The sequence below is a fragment of the Corythoichthys intestinalis genome, chromosome 6, assembly GCF_030265065.1.
Source record: "Corythoichthys intestinalis isolate RoL2023-P3 chromosome 6, ASM3026506v1, whole genome shotgun sequence".
Lineage (NCBI taxonomy): Eukaryota > Metazoa > Chordata > Actinopteri > Syngnathiformes > Syngnathidae > Corythoichthys > Corythoichthys intestinalis.
In genome coordinates, this window is record NC_080400.1 from 26,265,254 (window position 1) to 26,286,299 (window position 21,046).

Below are 21,046 nucleotides of genomic sequence, written 5' to 3' on the forward strand. Positions count from 1 at the left end.
TGCGGTCCCCTCACTATCCACTCGCTCTTGCTATATGATTGGCCGAAGAGTCGAAATGCTGTCCCGTGAAATGCCTGTTTAAAAATGTTCCCGTTGTTACTTCTTGCGTTCGCTTATAAGTGGCCATTTAAAAAGGAAAAGCGATGGATGATACTACACACAGAGCGTATTATTAACAAATGTTAAAGTTGTATAATCATATAGCGAGAATAAGGAACGTCACTGACAAGCGCAGGCCCCCGTGAGTGGATAGTGAGGGGTCTAGGATAGTGCGCCTACAGCTAACAAGACTCTTAAAGTGATCCTCGATTTTAAAGACATGTAGGCTCTAATAAACCACAATTGTTCTCTTGTATTGAAATATGTCGTTAGAAACACATAAAATGTTAAATCAATGGAAATATTTTATAATATTTAGTGCATATTTTGACCGATAGTTGGCGCCATGTTCTGCGGGCGCGGAGTGATGACGTAGATGATATTTTTCCAATCGTGTAGCGTGTGTACAACAACTGTGTATTACTGGCTTAACTCGCGAAGTAAAATGCCACGATGTGCTGCTTATGGATGCAATTTCGAGTCAAATGAAAACAAGGAGAGTGATGCGAGTCTCCACAAATTTCCTGTTGACAAGAAGAGGAGAAAGGTTTGGGAAAATGCCTGTAGACAAGCAAATCTTCCCAAACAACCAAGGCTTTGTTGTCGCCATTTTTCTCCTACCGCGTTTAAGGATTTTAGTAGATGACAACTAATGAAAGATCTCACCGGAGCGGCTAGATATAAGCGCAGACTAAAACTAAATGCTGTTCCAACTATTTTCCCGCACAAGAAGCCTCAGCCTGCTCGGATATTGAGTGAAATGCGCGCAATGAAGCGAGACGGACGAGACACTCTGGCCGCCCTCTTAAGCACCCAAGCCGCTCCTGTCGCTACAGCGGGAGGCGAACCTTCGGGCGTACCGCTAGTCACAGAGGAAGCTAATAATTCACCTCTACTGTCAGTTCATCAGGCAGTAAGTGTGTGTGTTCAGTATTCAGCTAATATGAGTGATGCTGCCACTCAAACTGATCAAAGCACGTCCAATGCATTTCATTCAATGCAACACAAATGTCCCAACCCCATTGATAAAGCAATAAATTCTCATCGCCGGAATGGCATACATGTGAAGTCAAAATCCATTTTAGGGGACTCCCTCTGAAAGCTCATCGCGAGAATGGCAAGAGTGCCAAACAGTAATCAGAGAAAAGGGTGGCTACTTTGAAGATACTAGAATATTACACGTTTTTAGTTATTTCACCTTTTTTCTAAGTACACAATACACACGTGTGCATTTGTAGCAAGTTATAACAGAATTCACCGGCAGAAATTATGTTGGCACGTTGTGTGGTTGGGGGGGGGGGGGGGGGGGGGTACTTTGTGAAGGGAACAGCTGGAAATAACGTTACCTTCCACGGGTCGCATGCCAGACAGACATTGCTATTTCTTGCAGCCTAAATGTCAATAAAACAACGCGGATTGGCTCCGTGGTTTGATACTCAGTCTCCTTCCCTAGCTCGCCACACATTCATAGTTTTATTGCCTTCAGTGAGAGTTTATAATGTCAATGGTCAAGAAAATAAAAAGGCACGAATGCCAAGGTGTTTTGGCCTGTACTGTATGTAAAGCATACAACAGCTCTGGATGCTAACAATCTACACAATTATATTGGAATGAGTTTGATGACGCAATAACTCACCTTGAAGATCTGCTGACAAAAACCTGAGTTCTCGACAACATACGCTCTCTCGCTCCGTTGTCATCGAGATGCCAGACCTGTTAAGTTTCACGATTTGGTCGGGAGACTCCCGATTTTGACCCCAATGCTCACGCCTCACGATTAGAAAGCCAAATCTCCCGATTTTCCAAAAATGTCAATTTTTTTTTTTTTTTTAACGTTTTTGTTTGTCACCGTTTTGTAACGATACCATTCGGCCCGATTCGGAAAGTGACCAACAACGAATAGCCTGGCCGTCTCCGACTTCCCTGCCCTCCCTCCCCTTCAGAGCTGGAAAAGCCCAACCCATACATCTGACAGGGAGGGAAGAGGCGAAGCACCACCGACTTCCCAAGATGCTGGCACTAATAAACCGGCTTTTAGACTGGTTCAAGTCTTTATTTTGGAAGGAAGAGATGGAGCTGACCCTGGTCGGCCTCCAGTATTCGGGAAAAACGACGTTCGTCAACGTAATTGCCGTAAGTCTTACCTGCCAGCGATAGCTAACTAGCCTAATGCTAATAGCATTAGAGCTAATGATGGGAGAACGATGACGAGGAAGAAGTCGCTGCTTTACTCTGTGTTTTCGTGGATCAAACATCATGGAATATTAAACCACTGCGGTCCTACCCCCACAATATATGAATTTAAGTGAGAAAGCGTATTGTTACTTACTTGAAGTTTCATCATTTAGATTCGCTATTATGCTAAAGCTAAAGTGTATACTATACACTTTATTACATTATATCATTATTACTGTGCTGAAACAAAAAATATAAAGTTTCAATTCTAGGTTACAATTCAATTAAAAAACTGCCATGACAAAGATACTTTTAAAAACAAATATGATTAATTTTCTAAATGATGTAATTAATGTTTTTAATCTTGCTGATTTAGTCTCATGAAACCCTAATTGGAGTGATGGTTGATGAGATGAAGAGGCTGCTGAGGAAGCTGATGTCCAAATTTGTGCAAATGGATGTGATCAGGAAAGCTGAGGATATCCTAGAGGTTGATTACAGGAACAAGGAGAACTGGCATGACACAGGCAACATAGCAGTATCACATGATGCCAGACAATACATGGAGCAAGTTGAAGACTATCTCTGATGCCACCAAAAAGAGGTTCTTTGACAGTGTAGTTAATTTTTACACAAGTGTTGTGACCAAAATGAACTTGAAAAAAAAAGGTTGCATTTTGTCTTAGCGATTGTCGCGCGCGTGCGCGCGCGTCATCAGGGTTGGCAAACAGAAATCTCCCTATTTGCAATTTCTACAACTTAACAGGTATGAGATGCACTTGCCGCAAGTACACCAGAAGTTTAGCCCAACTCTTGCCTCATCAGGTATTTCTTGCTCTGCATTTCGCCTTTGCTGCTCGTCTTGTGAACGACCGACATTGCTGTCCTGCTCTTCACTTTTCCGCTCTGGTTCAAATTGGAAGGGACGAACCGACGACATGTTGCTAATGAATGACACGCTGAAGTCGGGCAGCGGGACTTGTGACGTCACCGCACTGCGACGTCAACAACCATGGCGAGCAATCAGTTAAAATAATTTTACAAATTTTATTAAAACGAAAACATTAAGAGGGATTTAATGTCAAATTATTATAACTCATACTAAGATGTATCTTTTAAGAATTACTTGTCTTAAAACTAGAGGATCACTTTAACATTGCATACCGCTTCAACATATTCAATAGTATTTAGTTTTCATTCATTTTAAATTAATATTCTGTCCGAACAAGCTTAACAGAGAATCCACACCGTGCCATCACACATCAAGCAGATGAATATGTAACTTTTTCTCCGCAGTGACAAAAACAGCTGACTGTGGCCCCAGTAGTTAGGTAGCCTACCATATGTAGCATATGGAACAATGAAATTAACAGTTCACCTGCTGTGGCCTGAACGTAGTCTCACACTTTCCTCCTGGTGCGCATGGACTTGAATTGCGTGCCCGCTTGTGCAGTCCCTGTTTTTTCACCTTTTTTATCAACACCATCGTCGTTTTGGGGCTTTTTGAAGAAACTTCGGACACTCAGTTGCCTTGACGTTTTTCAGAGTAAGGCCAACGAGGTCATGCATCAAGAGAGACAATAGCTAATTAATATGCTCACTCGCCACCCTGTGGTCTGGGGTGTGAATTGCAACCAGTCAAAATGACGGATGGACTTCAGTTTTTTCCGTCACCGTTTTAAAAAATCGGTCAACGACGGAAAATATTCGGTTAACGCGACCCCTGATATTATGTATATACAGGATATACTGTATGTATATATTTTCCCCAAGTGGAAGCTTCCATGATCCAAATAAATTTAATAATTAAAAAAATATACATACAGTACTGTGTATCGGTTTTTAAATGGGAAAAAAATTGGTTCATTATTAAATTTCCAAGGGTTTAGTCAATACGCATGTGAAACTATACCTTTAGCAAGGTTAAGAACCACTGATATAAACTCAAGCTGCAAAGGTCAAACTAAATCTATGCAATATTATTCTTCCTTGATGGAGTTTTGAGCTTTTTGATTAGAGCTTTTATTCTAAGGCTAGAGCCATAATTATTTTCTATGGATAACAAAACCAAATCACACATTTACTACAGTTGGCAGTGACCATTTGTCTTAGGTTACAGGTTAGAAGCAATCTCCATGACAAGATAAGATGCAAGTGTCAATAATATGATAATGTTATAATATGATATGCTATAATAATATGATATGACTTGCGGCCTTTCTTGCATAGACAATAAAAAAATTATTGTTATGATGAAGGGTTGTTTTTGTTCTCTTGAATGTCTCTGTCATCCACCAGAACATAGTGCCGCATCGTGCAGTATAAAGCTCACATAGCCCCTGTGCTTTGCAGTATTTTTCAGTATCGATTCCACAGCTTTTATTGGTCCTTGTGCCGTTGTGCTTGAAAAATCCTTTTCTTGGATTCATCGATGCAGTGGAGTGTTTTGTCTGCCTTTTAAATTAATAATTCTGCCTCTGGAAGAAGCCTTGTTTAAAACAGTCATCGAATGAAATCTACGGCAAGCTCTGTATCCAAAAACAAAAGGTTCCCTTAATTGTATTTATGTGAGAGTTACAAATAAAGATATATTTAAACTTCAATGCAATGTACAACCATTGCAATGAACATTTGTTTTACTTTATGCAATATTTGACACTATTGAAAAGTATTGAAAGAGTTTCTAGTCATGTGCTTACCCATTTTTCATCACACATTTTTATTTATTTTTTTCTTCCACTGGCGCTCCCTCTACAGCAGGAACAGCATTTCTTGAAACAGTTATGTGGGAATCTCTCTTACAAACTAAAACAAAAATATCGCAATAGATAATATCCGAGCTGTGGAGAGTTGCGACACTCTCTGATCTTGCCGCCGGTGGTCACGTGGTTCATGTAGGGCATGAGTAGTTCCAAGCACAAGCAGCACGGTAATGGTTTTCAATGGAACTGACAGCGGTGATTGCGACATTAATGGGAAAATAGATAAAATCATGGATCTAAGTACTTGTTTGATTATGTCATTGCATTATAACATATATGGCGGAAAACACAGACAAGACTAAAAAGCAGTTTCTGCTCTTGCTTTCCTCTTTAAAAGAAACTGCTATATTTTAAGCCACAACAACTGTTGTGTTTGACAGAACAATATGTCTATATGCTGCCATAACAGATTCATGGCGCATTAAGCCCCCGAACTATTTTTAATTTGTCCCTTTTACCCTGGAAACCCCCATTTACAGACGTCGCGCAAACGCTTTTGTTTCAACCCAGCCAAAATGAAGGTAATTAATTATATTTATTATTCAAAATGTCTGTGAATTTTAGCTTAGAATCATGAATTGATGTGTAAATTTCGTTAAAAAAAAACAAAAAAACCCCCGACGTTATAAAATTATTCACTCGCATATTTTAAACTCTTAAACAAATTACCCCACAATGAAAAAAATGGTGTCTGTAAATAAGTCAAGGATATCTACCTCAGAACTATCGCTTGATTGTATATTTTTTGTTACTGTCACATTTTGTACAATATGTTAGATGATAAATAATCGATCCAAACAAAGAAAAAAAAAAAAAAAAAAAAAAGTTTAAAAGGGTAAATATGTGAAAAACAAAATCTCGACCACTCCTTGATGTCTGCGATTTCTGCGTCGCGACCCTTGTTATATTACCATGCTTCACCCATAAAATTCCCCCAAAATCCAGTTGTGGCCATTCACAGCTGTGTCTTGACCAGTGTTGTTAATCTTACTGAAAAAAAGTAATTAATTATAGTTACAAATTACTTCTCCCCAAAAAGTAATTGCGTTAGTAACTCAATTACCTGAATGTAAGAGTAATTAGTTACTTGGCAAAGTAATTGGTGATAATTACTTTTTTTTTTTTCCTCAAAAAAAAAAAAAAAAAAAAAAAAAAACATTGGCCACACTATGTGAAGTTTTTTTGTGAAGGTTTTTGTTACAATTGGCCCGAGCCCAATTCTTTACCCTAATTTACCATTTACCCTGAATCAACTGGTAAAAGTTGTTAAAATTGCTCCCATTATTGCATTAGTTCCCTTCTCTCTACTTTCGACATATGAAAGTTTTAAAACTGTTTCATCATTTAAAGATAGATTCAAGTCAAGATTTTGCCGATTTAGAAGTATTTTGATAAAAAGTTGCTTAGGTTCGCTAGGAAGGTTCTCTACAACAGAGCCGTCCTAAAATGTCTACTGCTTTAAGATGGCGGCTGTCTACTAACGCATTTAGTGCCATGTCTGTCATTTTGCATCTAGTTATATCTATATATATCTATATACAGTACATGTGATATCTACCATGTCTACCATATCTACCATAACATGCGGGCGTAGTTTGTAAGCTATCGGCTACAACATGTATTATTGGAGCTACCTAGCATCGCGTTTGCTCGGCGTCACAACTTTCTTGCCTCCTCCCAACTCCTGCTCTGCTCTGTCGTCTCGGTGAGTCCGTCTCCCTCAGACTTTTTGACCAATATAGTAACGCATAGTAACGCATGGCTTTCCGTCCTCAGTAACGGTAACGGCGTTGCCAAGATGAGAAAAGTAATTAATTAGATTACTCACTACTGAAAAAAATAACGCCGTTAGTAACGCCGTTATATTGTAACGCCGTTATTAACAACACTGGTCTTGACACTCAGTGATACATGCTACATGGAGTTTTTGGATCGGAATAAGGTAAGTACGCGATCATATCTCGTTAAAGTTATGGCGTCTGTAATTCTGCTCTCGTGTGCTCTCACCTTCAGGTAGGGTTTTGCTGTTTACATTTTTTTTTAAATTCCCTCCTGTTCACAATTTTTTTTCCCCCCAGAAAATTGAGATTTTAAGCTTTCCAATGATGTATCACACGTGCATATCGGACAGTTTTGAAAGTCGGCTAAATTGGGGGTCTCGGAGCAGAACTTCAAGTCACCTGAGTGTTTTCCGCCATATGTAAATGCTAATTTTACGTTCGGAGTGGTAAGGTGACAACTGAAAACTATGTAAACTGTTACACCGCCCGTCACATCAGACCATAGAACATGGTTCCAGTAATCCATGTGCTTTATTGACATGTCTTTAGCAAACTGTTTGAGGGTTTTTTTGTGCCTGTTTTGGTTTTAGGTCGGTAGCAGCTTTGGTCATGAAAATATTTGAAATTGAAGTTTTTGAAAATAGGCCCCCTACGGATCGGCCCTGTGTTCCGTGTCAAGTCAATAGGTTATGAAGTCTATGACAAAACCGAGCTGATAGGACGTGAAAGCCGGTCGTCTACCAATACTCGCAAAACCAGATGTGTGTGTACGTCACAAAGACAATTTAAGAGTCAATCAAAGAGTTCACAATTTAAAAGGGGTAGTGATTTAAAATATGGAAAATAAAAGACAAGTAGAAAGCAACAATATTTTTTTCTTTTTTTTTTTTAATGAACAAACATGAATTTTCACTCTCAACAAGACAAGCTGAAATAATTCACTTAAACAAGGACGAAACTGGAAGATTTAAAATTGAATTACAGGTTTGAACAATGTGTAGAGTCAACAATAACTTGATTTTCAACATGTGACTCCCATGTCAGCAGTTTATCCTACAGCTCATTGAATCCAGCTGTGCTCGAGGGATAAAGAAAGCTCATGACACGTTGGTTGTTAAAGAAGCTCATTAAGCTCTCCATAGGTGACAGCTACTGGCAAAAGGCTCCAATATGACAGCAACAATACTTTTCGTTGCACTCGCCTGCCAGCGACCTCTTTATCCTATTTTATGCAAGTCATTTGCTTCTTCTGTACTCTAGCCAGTATCCGCTTACTGATCTATGCTGCTCTAGCAAGAAAAGCCATCTCCTGATCCCTCTGTCTTTTTGTGTTTTGATGCCTTGTGACCTTTTACTTGCGTAAAAAGCCTTCAGTCCAGAACCATTTTGCCCAGACAGCGAGAAACACCAGCTCAGAGTTATCTTTGAGAAAGCATTTGCTTGGTGGGGCCGAATTTATTACAATTACAGTGCCTTGGAAGGTAGGAGGCAATTGCTGATCAGGTAATTGTTGCTATTCTTTCCACTTGTGTGTAATTCACAGCTCCTTGCTCTTTATCGCAATCAGGGACCTTTGAATTAACCAGCAGGGGTGCAAGTGAGAGAGGGAAGTTCTCAGTCGAACTCCCATTCCCCGAATATCTGATTCATCCCCCGGCTCAGTCCTCTAGTTGTTTATCAGCAAACACACGAAGCGGAGATAAGACTGATGTGACTTTAATGGAATGGCCATAAGCTTTAGGTCCGTTGCGGAAACGGTCACCTTGATTCAGTGTGGTATGTGTATACTACTGACCTTGACGCAACAACATGAACTCTGTCACCTAACACAGGTTTTGACACACAACGCAGGCTGTCCAGTGGTGCGTGATTTCTGCAATTTAAAGTTAAAGATAAAAGCAATAATATTGAGCACAACAGGTTGCGTGTTGTAAATCTTCTCATCAACTTGGTTTTGTCTTGCAAGGTGAACAACTTATACAGAGTGGATACAGAACAGCCAAAAATTTGTTGTTTTAAAAATGTATTAGCAATAATTATTCGAAAAACCCTAACCCCCAGCATTTTCGAAGTTCACAATTAATAAAATAAATAAATAAATACTGTACTGTAAATCCAATTGTGTGCTGGTTTAGCTGAGTATATAATAGTCATTCCACACAATATCTATAATTATATATTAATTACAATGGGTAGGCTAAAAAAGTCTTACATTATTCTTGTATGTTAAGGACGAGGTTTAAAATTGATAGCTAAAATTTAACTACCAGCTAAAATTGCTACCATTATTCGTGGATGGCTTGGAATGAAACAAGGTCGGAGTATTGTAGGGATCTATATACATCGATATTCTGAGCCCGACTCTTAATTTTTTTGTTGTTTCAGGTCTGATTAGTAAATTTATCACAAAAGATTGGCTCGAATACGTTTGTTTGAACTTGTTTTGTTTCTTACTTCACAGGGCCGTTTTCATGGCAACGCTCGGAGAATACGACACATTTCATGTTTGCATTTTCATGGTTCCGTCTCCATTGGAACAATGTCGCAGTTCTGCGCAAAAACAATGTAGTATTCATGCTATGCCGTAGGGGGCAGTGCAGTTTTACAAGGAGATCCCCAATGATTCACTTCCTTGACAACAACCTCTTCACCCCGGAAAACTACTGGCAGTGACTCTGCATGCCCCAAGTGATGTCTGCGAGTGCTGACGTCATCGGAGAGAGAAGATTCCATTCAAATGGTTGCAGCGCAATCCCCGCAATCAAATTGTTCTGCTTTGGAGGCCGGAATCAAAACTGCGTCTTCGCCTTCCGTTTTCGCTGTCCAGTCACCGTGTAAAGGCGAGGCCATTTGCCAACACAATCTTGTCAATCAGTCTTGGTGTCAGCGCATCACCATGTAAATGGTTCCTTTGACTAGCAAATCAAATTTATTGCTATAGCCCTTTACGAAAACCCAAAAGGTCCTCAAAGTCCTTAAATAAAAGGCAGGAAAGGACAATAACATGACATTAGGGGGAAAAAACGAAAACAAAAACAACGCGTCGCGAACAGCAAATAAAACATAAAATCCGAAAACATTAAAACCCTTAACAAATTTTAAAAAATTACAAAAAAACAGGCTACCTTGTAGGTTGTTAAACTATTGTACTATTACTTATTATTATTACTATTGTTATACTATTCTACTTGTTCTCTTTGTAGTTTCTGGCAGTCATGCATGCTGCCTCTCTGAAGTCAGCATTGGTACCGCGAAAGAAATCTGATTTAAGACTCTGAGACGGAGGAAAGAGCGTAAACAAAAGAGGAGTGGGAGAGCTGCGCTACATGCTAACCCAAACTGAGCGGCTCTTCCAAGTCTCTTCCTCGCCTTTCGAACATGAAAAATCGCACAAAAACTACCCTGACTCATGTCACACACAGCGGCGGGGGTGATTGCCTCCACCGATCGGTAAGCCCCCGACGGCGAGCAAGTTACGACGCGTCATTCCCTTGCTGTGGCCCCGGCAGGGGTGCTCATCGCCGGGGACGCAGCAGGGGAATGAATGCCGAAAATGGAGCATTCTTGGTGGAGAAACCAGCCGACGTCGTAGCACGTGGCTGCCCAAGCCCAAGCAGAATATAGCGCACTCTAGGCAGGCACGCGAAGAAGGTGGAAGTCTCGACACAATCAAGAAACGGAGACGAGAGCGGGGGCCGGTGACCATGGTGTGCGACAAGCCACCCTTCGTCGGCCGAGGAAAGCGGCCACAGCAGCCTTCTCGGTGGACAGGGAGCATGGTCACCCACAAAATGCAAGCCACCTCCTTATTAAAATGTGTGCCACGATCCCAGTATTTGACATAATATAAAAACGTAGCCTACTCAATTCCTCGTCCGTCCAATGGTCCCTCGATTGTCGGACTTGTTTTGCCCATTCTTTGCGGTGAACAGGATCTTTTGGAAATCCAAAAAGGCTCACACCACTCTCCATGGTGTAGCAACAAAAGCCTGCAGCACATTGGGCTGGCGTGACGTGAAAAATAAACGAATTAATCAGATGAATCCGCAGTCCCTCTCATACAACAGTATGGCTGTATCATAGACTTACGGAGCGGATTAACAGGGCGCCTATCTCTGTCAAAGCTGACCAAGAGGAATCACAGACAAAGAGCTTTTTACGTTTAAAATTCTTGTGAATAAATGCTTAAATCCCTGAATTCTTTATTGATATTGACATAAAACATTCTCGATTCTGGGTTAAAAGCAAAAAAACGGGCAGTTATCATTTATTTTACGTAAATATGTCAAAGGTGCTACTTGTCTTTAAGCCACTGTGGCGCCGCCTTATCACCACAAAGAGCTTTTTACGTTGAAATTTCTTGTGAAAAAATGCGTAAATCCCTGAATTCTTTATCTATATGGACCTAAAAAAGTCTCAATTCTTTGTTAAAAGAGCAAAGAACTGGGCAGTTAGCATTTATTTTACCTAAATATGTCGAATGTGCTGCTAGTTTTTCAATCACTGTGGCTCTGCCTTATCACCACAAACAGCTTTTTATGTTGAAAATTCTTGTGAATAAATGCTTAAATCCCTGAATTCTTTATAGATATGAACGTAAAACAGTCTCGATTCTTTGTTAAAAGAGCAAGTAACTGGGCAGTTAGCATTTATTTTACATAAATATTGCGAGTTATGATGCCAATGCCGTTGCGGTTAATTTTTCCCATTGATATTTTTCCCGTTTCAAAATGCATGCATGGTACGAAAAATATAATAATTACCTTGAATTCAATTCAATTCAATTCAATTCAATTCAATATTATTTGTCCTCAAACAAAACACTTCTGAGACAATCCTTCCTGTTTGTGAAGTCTATGGCTGTATTATGACGATGATGTCACTCATTGACGTCACATCCACCTTCTTCGTCCATCCGAGACTGTGGCTGGAAGTCTCATTTTCGTAGTGCGGTATTCAAAAAATTGAATAAATATATCGATAGCTTCTGCACACATCCAAGTGGTCCATTTCATTCAGGAGTATAATATACCACATGTAATATGAAATAAACAAGCTTTCTTGTGTCACAGGCACTTTAACGTACAGGCAACAATAAGTGCACAAATGATTAATTAGCTCTAATACAAATAAAACAGGCTCTAAAGATGGATGCATGCCTATAAACCCCTAGAATATACCTGCTAAATCCATTCATGAATAACGGAAGAGTAGCAATTTTAATTCTGCAAATAATTAATGTAATTAGTTGGCCCTGAGACAAAAAAATTTAAAATCCACCTCCAAGGATGAATGCATTTATATGTCTAGAATATACAGTAATACCAAATTTCATTCTAATCCGTCTATGAATAAAGCAAAGGTAGCAATAATTAGTGTCCTCCCCAAGAACAACAAGAACAAAGCAAGCAAATTTTTTAAGACATACCTCCTGGCTAGGGATGGGAATTGAGAAGATTTTTACGATTCCGATTCCATTATCGATATTGCTTAACGATTCAATTCTTTATCGATTCCCTCATCGATTGTAATTTGGAGTAATGGACTGTATGAGGTTCTGGGTCGTTCAATATGTTTATGGTTCAGTCGCCTCAGAGTGTCTGTTAGAACACAAGGAGCGGAGTGTGGAGTTGGTCTTTGGTACTTTTAATCCAACTTGGCAACAGGCACAACTATATACAGGCAATGGCACTTCATATGACAATCTCTCAATGAGCAGATGAGAGCATGCGTGGAAAGATATTGATGTATTTGTGTGTGTGTGGAAGAAGACTGGAATATGTGGGAATATGTGTGGTTCTGAATGGAAAGAAAATTACATCATATTAGTGCTGATGAAATAAACAATGCAAACTGACTGTAAAGCAGTCAATAACACGCATACATGACTCGTAATATTATAATGACACAAGGGTGGGGCGGCGCGAGCGCGCGCGCACAACTAGGAAGAACGCTGCGTGCACGTGCGGTCATCTTGGCCATAAAAGTGGCGAAAACTAAGCACTTTACAATCACATGGATGTACAACATCATTTTAAGATGCTCAACTCACACATTCCCTCTTAACACAAATGTGCAACGCAAATATAATGTAAACAACGCTCCCCTCGACGCAGTGAGAACGAGCAAGAGCAACCAGCCGACGTAACAGTAAAAACACGAAACGGTCGCGCTGATAACAGCTCTAACTTATCGTAAGAACACTTTATGGCATGAAGAGGAAACACATTCGTTAATGGAGGCATAGATTAATCCTTTAACAGGTGGCCATCCTCTGCTCAAAATGCGCACCTTACGCCTATTCTCGGTCCCAGAATACGCAGCGCGCATGACGTAGGCCAATAACAGGAACTAACTGGTTGCTATGGGAATGAACTCATACCCATGGAATCTTTCTAACAGGAGTATTAAAATTGCTAATAAAATCGTTTAGGATTTTTTAGATGCATATATGTTGTATTTTTCTTATAGAGTATTCGATGAGGAATACGATAGACCCATTAATAGACTTTGGGGAAAATCGCCATTTATTTAACTCATTCACTCCCAGCCATTTTCACCGGTGCAACCCCCTTCGCTCCCGGCCGTTTTACTGGATTTTGACTGATTTTGCAAGGTCCACAGAAAATTCTGTTCTATTGCCATATAAACATAGAACCCGCCAAATAAAATCTTAAACTTTCTTCTATTAGCAGGAAAAAAAAGTAAGTTCCTTTAAAAATCAGCATTAGAAAATAGCTTAATTTGAGCAATTTTCCAATTTCTGATGAAAAACAGAGAAATTGAGCTTTTTGTGAAACCATTCATTTCAAACATGAATTCGACTTTAACACAGCTATTTTTTGCTTTAGTTACATCACAAACATCTGAATAATGTTTTCATTTTACAAAATAACATAAATAACAAGACAAATAGAGCTTTTGATAGCAAAGTAACAATTTATTTACACGTAACTGAGACACAACAAGCTGTTGTGGTTGCGACAGCAGGGTAAACTTTTCCCTCATCGCCGCCTGTCTCATCAAGATGGATTTTTTTGAGTCTCTGTGGGGTCTGCTCGGCAAGCAGCACGGATTCAACGGCATCGTCCGCTGCACTGGTGGTCCCGGTTGTTCTGCTCTGTCGTCAAGCGCCTGGCATCCCAGGCGTCCTCTAGGTTGTTCTGCTCGGTCGTCCGCCACCTGGCATCCTTGATGGCATTCGGTCATCTCCGCCGGCGCCCCGGCCGTACGGCCCGGCCGTTCGTTGCCGTTGCATCAGGTTGCGAGTATTACCAAATGCGCTACTGCCCTCCAGTGACCAGTTTTATTGCTTTAAAATGGATTTTCAGCTTTGTGCTTTGGAGCTAAATTGAATCAGAACCCAGAGATGTCTTGTAAAAAAAAAAAAAAAAAAAAATCAAAAAAGACATAAATATGTCTTTGACACACTGAAACAATTAAAAATAGAACGTATTTATACATTTTTGGGAGCAAATGAGTTAAGTAGTCTCACGAAAAATGACATGGCCTGTAAAAGTCAATGCAAATTCACTCGGCAACGACTCCAGGTTACACTTGATGAGAAGTCTTGCCAATGGTAACCATGTTGCCGTGCTTGCCAACTCGAAAGCGTGTAACATGCGTAAATTTTAAAAGGTAAATCGTGCTGGTTGGAACCGACAGGAGAATCGTTAGATAAATTGCCAAAAGATTCCATGGAATAGGACCACTCGGGACCGGTTGTCCTTAAGAACTGGTTCTCGATTCACATCCCTATTCCTGGCGGAGTAAAAATGGCTAAGCGCCTGTCTCGCTTTTAAAGTTAGCATTGCAGCTCAAACCGCTCCAAACAAAGCTTCAGATAAAAATACAGCCACGCACGCTAAGCCTAGTGTGTTTAGCTAAACACGCAGTGTGTTAGTTGTGGAGATCTTAATCCTGTTTCAATACTGATGCCAAACCAATAACTAGCATGCACATAGCATGTGCTATTCTATTGGGAAGTGGGGAAGGGGTTGCTCAGCATGGGCTTGCCTAATTGGGCTAGCGTGTGCTAGTGAGCCGGTTCTGTCCGTTATCTCTCTCACTATGGGATCCAGATAAGGATAATTAGAGCCGGACAGCGTCACACAGTGCAGGCGAAGCTGGGTGTCAGATTAGGGATGCATGCAATTAGGAAGCCTATTTTTTCACCGCTTTAAAAAATGAGTTAGCAATGAAGTGTCATGAGTAGTTGCTGCACTCTTCCTTGCTGAATTTTTCAATTCCGACCTTGAAGGCTTTTTCTTCTCATGTATTGCTGCAAATAGGGAAGACTAAAACAGTATTTTTGCTTCCGAGAAGTAATTGCTCGTCTCTATCTCATAGTTTATATCTCCTTTGAAAAAAAGATTCATGTCGCTCCGTCGAGCCCTGAAGCACCTCAGACATAAATTAGATGTCAGTCACCATCACACCGACATGTGTAACCTATCCAAAAGTTTGAAGGTCAGCAGGTCTTTTCTAGAACACCGCTTGTTTTCGACCAATATGGATGTCGTGTTGCTCTTTAGACCGCAAAGGTAAATTTCCATTACACCTTTAATTGCTTCAAGACGTGATTAATTGTGAATCATTTCCAATCCCCCAAACAATCAACGAATCAATTATTTGCTTGCTGCTCAGTGCTTACTATGACTGAATACTGAGTTTGACTCGGCTGTTTTTGCTCTTTTACTATCTATCCTCGCATCTGATTTACCCTTATTCCTATTTCCAATTATAGTCCTGGCGAGTTCTGGATGCTCAGTTAATCTCTTACTCCTTCCACTTTAGATTATGAATTGTGAGCAGATGGCCAAGGAGCATTTCTTTGCACAATTCTGGATTGCACACAAAAGGGTTTAAAGTCCATATGAGTCAGTCGGGCTGACCGGCGAAATAAAAAGGTGACACTTCCCCCACCTCTCCCATTTTCTAGTTTTGCAGCAGAATGTGGAATTTAGAATGTGGAAAAAAAAACTGAAAATCACATTGTTTGATTTGTAAAGAATTTATTTGCAAATCATGGTGGAAAATAAGTATTTGGTCAATACCAAAAGTTCATGTCAATACTTTGTTGTGTACCATTTGTTGGCAATAACGAGGCAAAAAAATTTCTGTAACTCTTCACTCTTCGCTTGGTGTAAAGAAATCAACTGTGGGAGCAATTATTAGAAAATGGAAGACATACAAGACCACAGATAATCTCCCTTGATCTGGAGTTTCATGCAATTTCATGCAAGGACTCCGTGGCGTCAAAATGATAACAAGAACGGTGAGCAAAAATCCCAGAACCACACGGGGGGACCTAGTGAATGACCAACAGAGAGCTGGGACCATAGTAACAAAGGCTACTATCAGTAACACAATGTGCCGCCAGGGGCTCGAATCCTGCACTGCAAGACGTGTTCCCCTGCTGAAGCCAGTACACGTCCAGGCCCATCTGTGGTTCGCAATAGAGCATTTGGATGATCCAGAAGAGGACTGGGAGAATGTGTCAGATGAAACCAAAATAGAATTTTTGGTAGAAACACAGGTTCTCGTGTTTGGAGGAGAAAGAATACTGAATAGCATCCGAAGAACACCATACCCACTGTGAAGCATGGGGGTGGAAATATCATACTTTGGGGCTATTTTTCTGCAAAGGGACCAGGACGACTGGAAAGAAGTAACGGGGCCATGTATTGAGAGATTTTGAGTGACAATCTCCTTCCATCAGCAAGGGCATTGAAGATGAGACGTGGCTGGGTCTTTCAGCATGACAATGATCCCAAACACACAGCCAGGGCAACAAAGGAGTGGCTTGGTAAGAAGCATTTCAAGGTCCTGGAGTGGCCTAGCCAGTCTCCAGATTTCATCTTCATACAAAATCTGTGGAGGGAGTTGAAAATCCGTGTTGCCCAACGACAGCCCCAAAACATCACTGCTCTAGAGGAGATCTGCATAGAGCAGGGGTGGGCAAACTATTCCACAAAGGGCCGCAGTGGGTGCGGGTTTTTGTTCATACCCATCATGAGGACAGCCTTTCACCAATCTGGTTTCTTACAAGTGCAATCAGTTGATTGCAGTCAGGTGCTTCTTGTTTCCACTGAAACCTCATTGGTTAAACTGTCTGTGCTGAATCAGTTGGAACAAAGACCAGGACCCACTGTGGCCCTCGAGGACCGGTTTGCCCACCCCTGGCATAGAGGAATGGGCCAAAATACCAGCAAGAGTGTGTGAAAAGCTTGATAAGAATTACAGAAAACGTTTGGCCTCCATTATTGCCAACAAAGGGTACATAACAAAGTATTGAGATGAACTTTTGGGATTGACCAAATACTTATTTTCCACCATGATTTGCAAATAAATTCTTTAAAAATCAAACAATGTGATTTTCAGTTTTTTTATTCTCCACATTGTCTCTAATGGTTGAAGTTTACCCATGTTGACAATTACAGGCCTCTATAATATTTTCAAGTGGGAGAACTTGCACAATTAGTGGTTGACTAAATACTTATTTGTCCCACTGTATGGTTTGCCGTGGGAGAACTTGCACAATTAGTGGTTGACTAAATACTTATTTGTCCCACTGTATGGTTTGCCAAAATTTGTGTTACAAAAGGAATATATGTTGGATTTCTTTTGTTTTGCCATGCAGGATTGTTCTGTTAATTCTTTGTAGGGCACTTATTTACCTCATTGGGTGCCATTGAAGGCAGTATACCTCCAATCCCTCATGAGGCTGTCATCTAATGATTGTTGCCAACCCTTCCACTTAAAATGGATCGAGCGTATAGTAGGGCTGGGCGATATGGACTTAAGTACTTATCATGGTAAATTGAGCAGATTTACCACGGTAATCATAAATGGCGATAAATTCGCCCAAGTGGACTGTTATATAATTTGAAAATCTGAATAAATGCATGAAATACATATGAACCATTTCTCATTGATTTATTTACCAGCTTTCAAATTTAACATATTTAACAATTGTACATTCAATGTAAACGTTAAATAAAAATTAAAAAAAACTTGTAAGCAATAAGCATTCAGGTATAAACATTTAAAAGTGATTGTATGACTTGAACAATGTACAACATTGTAAATATTGCTATGGCCAAAAATGTCACTGTAACACAAATGACTTACAGCAAGAGGTGCTTCAACAGTGCACTTAAAACAGAGGACCAAGTATCAGACAACTTATTGTTAATGGCTGCTGCGACATGATCATGCAACACAAGTTCCTATTAGGAAAAAATAGCATGTTAACGCTGGTTTTTTTTTTTTTTTTCATTTTAGAGCATTTTTTGAAATACACGCACGCACCCCACTCACACACACACACCCACACACATTAAGCTGTACTGCTCTTTATCTTATGCCAATGAAACATTTAAGATTTTATGAGGGCAATAATGACACAGAATAAAGCAAGCACATACAAAAAAAAAATTTGCTGTCACCATTAAACAGTCATAGTATAGGCTTCACTCATGGATTGATTGGATGAATGGATGCATACACTTCATGATGTATTGACGGGGCGCGGGGCCGATTCACAGGGGGCCTATCTCTGTCAAAGCTGACCCAGTGGAAACACAGAGCTTTTTCCGTTTAAAATTCTTGTGAATAAATGCTTAAATCCCTGAATTCTTTATAGATATGGACTCAATTCTAGGTTAAAAGCAAAAAAAAAAAAACCCTGCAGTTAGCATTTATTTTACGTAAATATTGTGAACTATGATATTTGTCAGTAAGCAAATTAGCGGCCGCCATATGTAAACAAAGAGCTCTTTCCTTTGAAAATCCTTGTGAATAAATGCTTAAATCCCTGAATTCTTTATAGATATGGACGTAAAACGGCCTCGATTCTTTGATAAAAGCTAAAAAAAAAAAAACGTGCAGTTAGCATATATTTTTTACGTAAATATGTGGAATGTGCTGCTAGTCTTTAAGTCACTGTGGCGACCCCATTAGTTGAGGCGTGCAAAATTTCCGATTCTTAGATCATTCGTGATTCGGACGTGGGAGATTCGAGAACGATTCACAAACATCCAAATTCCGATTATTGAATTATACCAGGTAAAGCGGAAATGAAACACAGCGCGGTCTTCAGGATGCAATGAGGAACGGACCGAGAGTAAATATCATGTTCAACTCATGCTGCTAGATTAAAAAAAAAAAAAACAATAATACCTGACTGCGGTTGTCAGCTGCTACAAACAGCGCCCAGTTGCTAGTTGCTACAAACATACGGCAACATACGGCTATGGTAGATATCACATATATCTAGAACTAGATGTGAAATGACAGACGACAGCCGTGTTAGATCATTTACCAAGAACTAGATGCGAAATGACAGACTTTCCCGCGCTAGTAAACAGGCGCCATCTTAAAGCAGTAGACTTCTCTAGAAGGCTCTGTTGTAGCGAACCTAATTACTTTTTATCTAACAAAAAAAAAAAAAAAATCGGCAAAATCTTGACTTGAATCTATCTTTAAATGATGAAACAGCTTTAAAACTTTAACGTCGAAAGTAGACAGAAGGGAAATTATGGAATAACAGGAGCAATTTTAACAACTTTAACTGTTGATTCGCAACATTAAATTAATTGTAGTTTAAAGCTGCCGATACAGAATGGGGACTTGAATATATTATTTACTGTTTTTAAAGGTTAACTTGCTACTGAAATACTAGTTTGTTTAGCCATAAAGGATTTTTGAACAATTTTGGAACTAGTGTACAAAAAATTAAAAGCGGGGGGGGGGCTTGTGGTGCATCAATAATCGATTTATAATCGAATCGGAGCCTCTGAATCGTAATCGAATTGTTAGGTGCCCAAAGATTCCCACCTCTACCCATTAGTACAACAAAGAGCTTTTTGCTTTGAAAATTCTTGTGAATAAATGCTTAAATCCATGAATTCTTTATAGATAAGGGTGTAAAACAGTCTCGATTCTTGGTTAAAAGCAAAAAAACGGGCAGTTAGCAGTTATTTTATGTGAATATTGCTAATTTCTCCAGTTGATTTTTTTCACAATGTTTCAAAATGCATGCATGGTACGAAAATTATAATAATTACCTTGAATCCTCAAACAAATGACTCCTGAGACAATCCTTCCTGTTTGTATGCAGTACAGCTTTCGAACTTTTTCAACCTAAAACCGAAGTTAGATCGCTGCATGTGACTGACTGCTAATAAATGAAGCGGAGTGTGGGAAGGCCCTCTTCGAGAAGGCGTGACGCAGTGAATGGGGAATGTGTCACGCCAATATATTATGGAGTGTACGATGGATGATTATACTTTATGCTGAATACTGAGCTGATCCATTGTAAAATTTATCAGAGAAGTCACACACACACAGATACAAAATATCGCGACATACTGATTGCTAGGTGCAGTAGTGCCAAAAGCACTGCTCCCGCATCAACTCATTGAGTTCAGCCGTTCCGACAACATTAGAGTCGTTGTCCGTGTTTATGGCAACCTCATGTCCCACGCAGAAAGCGTTTGTTTCCGGGCCTGAGCAAACATTTCGATTGTGTGGTCGTCCGAGAAATAGGCTGTATCCAGCAGCCAGGGTGCGCATCTCTCACATGTTGTCTATGAAATGGACCATGAAACTGATTAAGTACTTCATGGTTCATTGTCCTTCTCGAATCTAAAATGCAACTGACGTCGAGTTCTTTCTTGGCCCCAGCACAACACTATGACCGTCGACTAATGCTATATTCAAAATGCCTGCGGCCTGGCTACCGGTAGTCGTTTCACTATTAACCAACTCCACCATTTTCACTTGTAGCGTTAGCACACCGGTTGCTCACGCAACATGCTTCTGTTGGTTTTTCCTGATAGCCACGTGACTTCAAACGTAAGCACATGAGCCGAACTTTCTTAAAGGGGAATGATCATAGTTGAGCATAGTCAAAAGACTTTCGTTTCATTAAAAAAGTGAATTTACCGACATAGTCAAAATTACCGTATTGGCCCGAATATAAGACGGCCCTGATTATAAGACGATCCCCTCTTTTTTAAGACTCAAGTTTGAAAAAAGACTTTTTGAACACCAAATTAATTTTTATGCAGAAAATAATTACAGTACATCCGGAACAAATGATTATACCAATATATTTGAGAGAAAAAGCATGTTATTTTGCCTCGTTCAAATCTTAATATCTGAACATTTAAATATGTAAACTAAAGTGCAATCACATTCGTAAATGAATGGCTTTTGGTTTTT

The 21,046-nt window shown here is 39.9% G+C and overlaps 1 protein-coding gene across 1 annotated transcript in view; it reads left to right on the plus strand.

Moving 5' to 3' along the window:
• The window catches only part of ppm1lb (protein phosphatase, Mg2+/Mn2+ dependent, 1Lb), an 89,464-nt gene that overhangs the window by 56,446 nt on the left and 11,972 nt on the right, over window positions 1-21,046 (plus strand). The gene's annotated exons all lie outside the window — the stretch shown is intronic.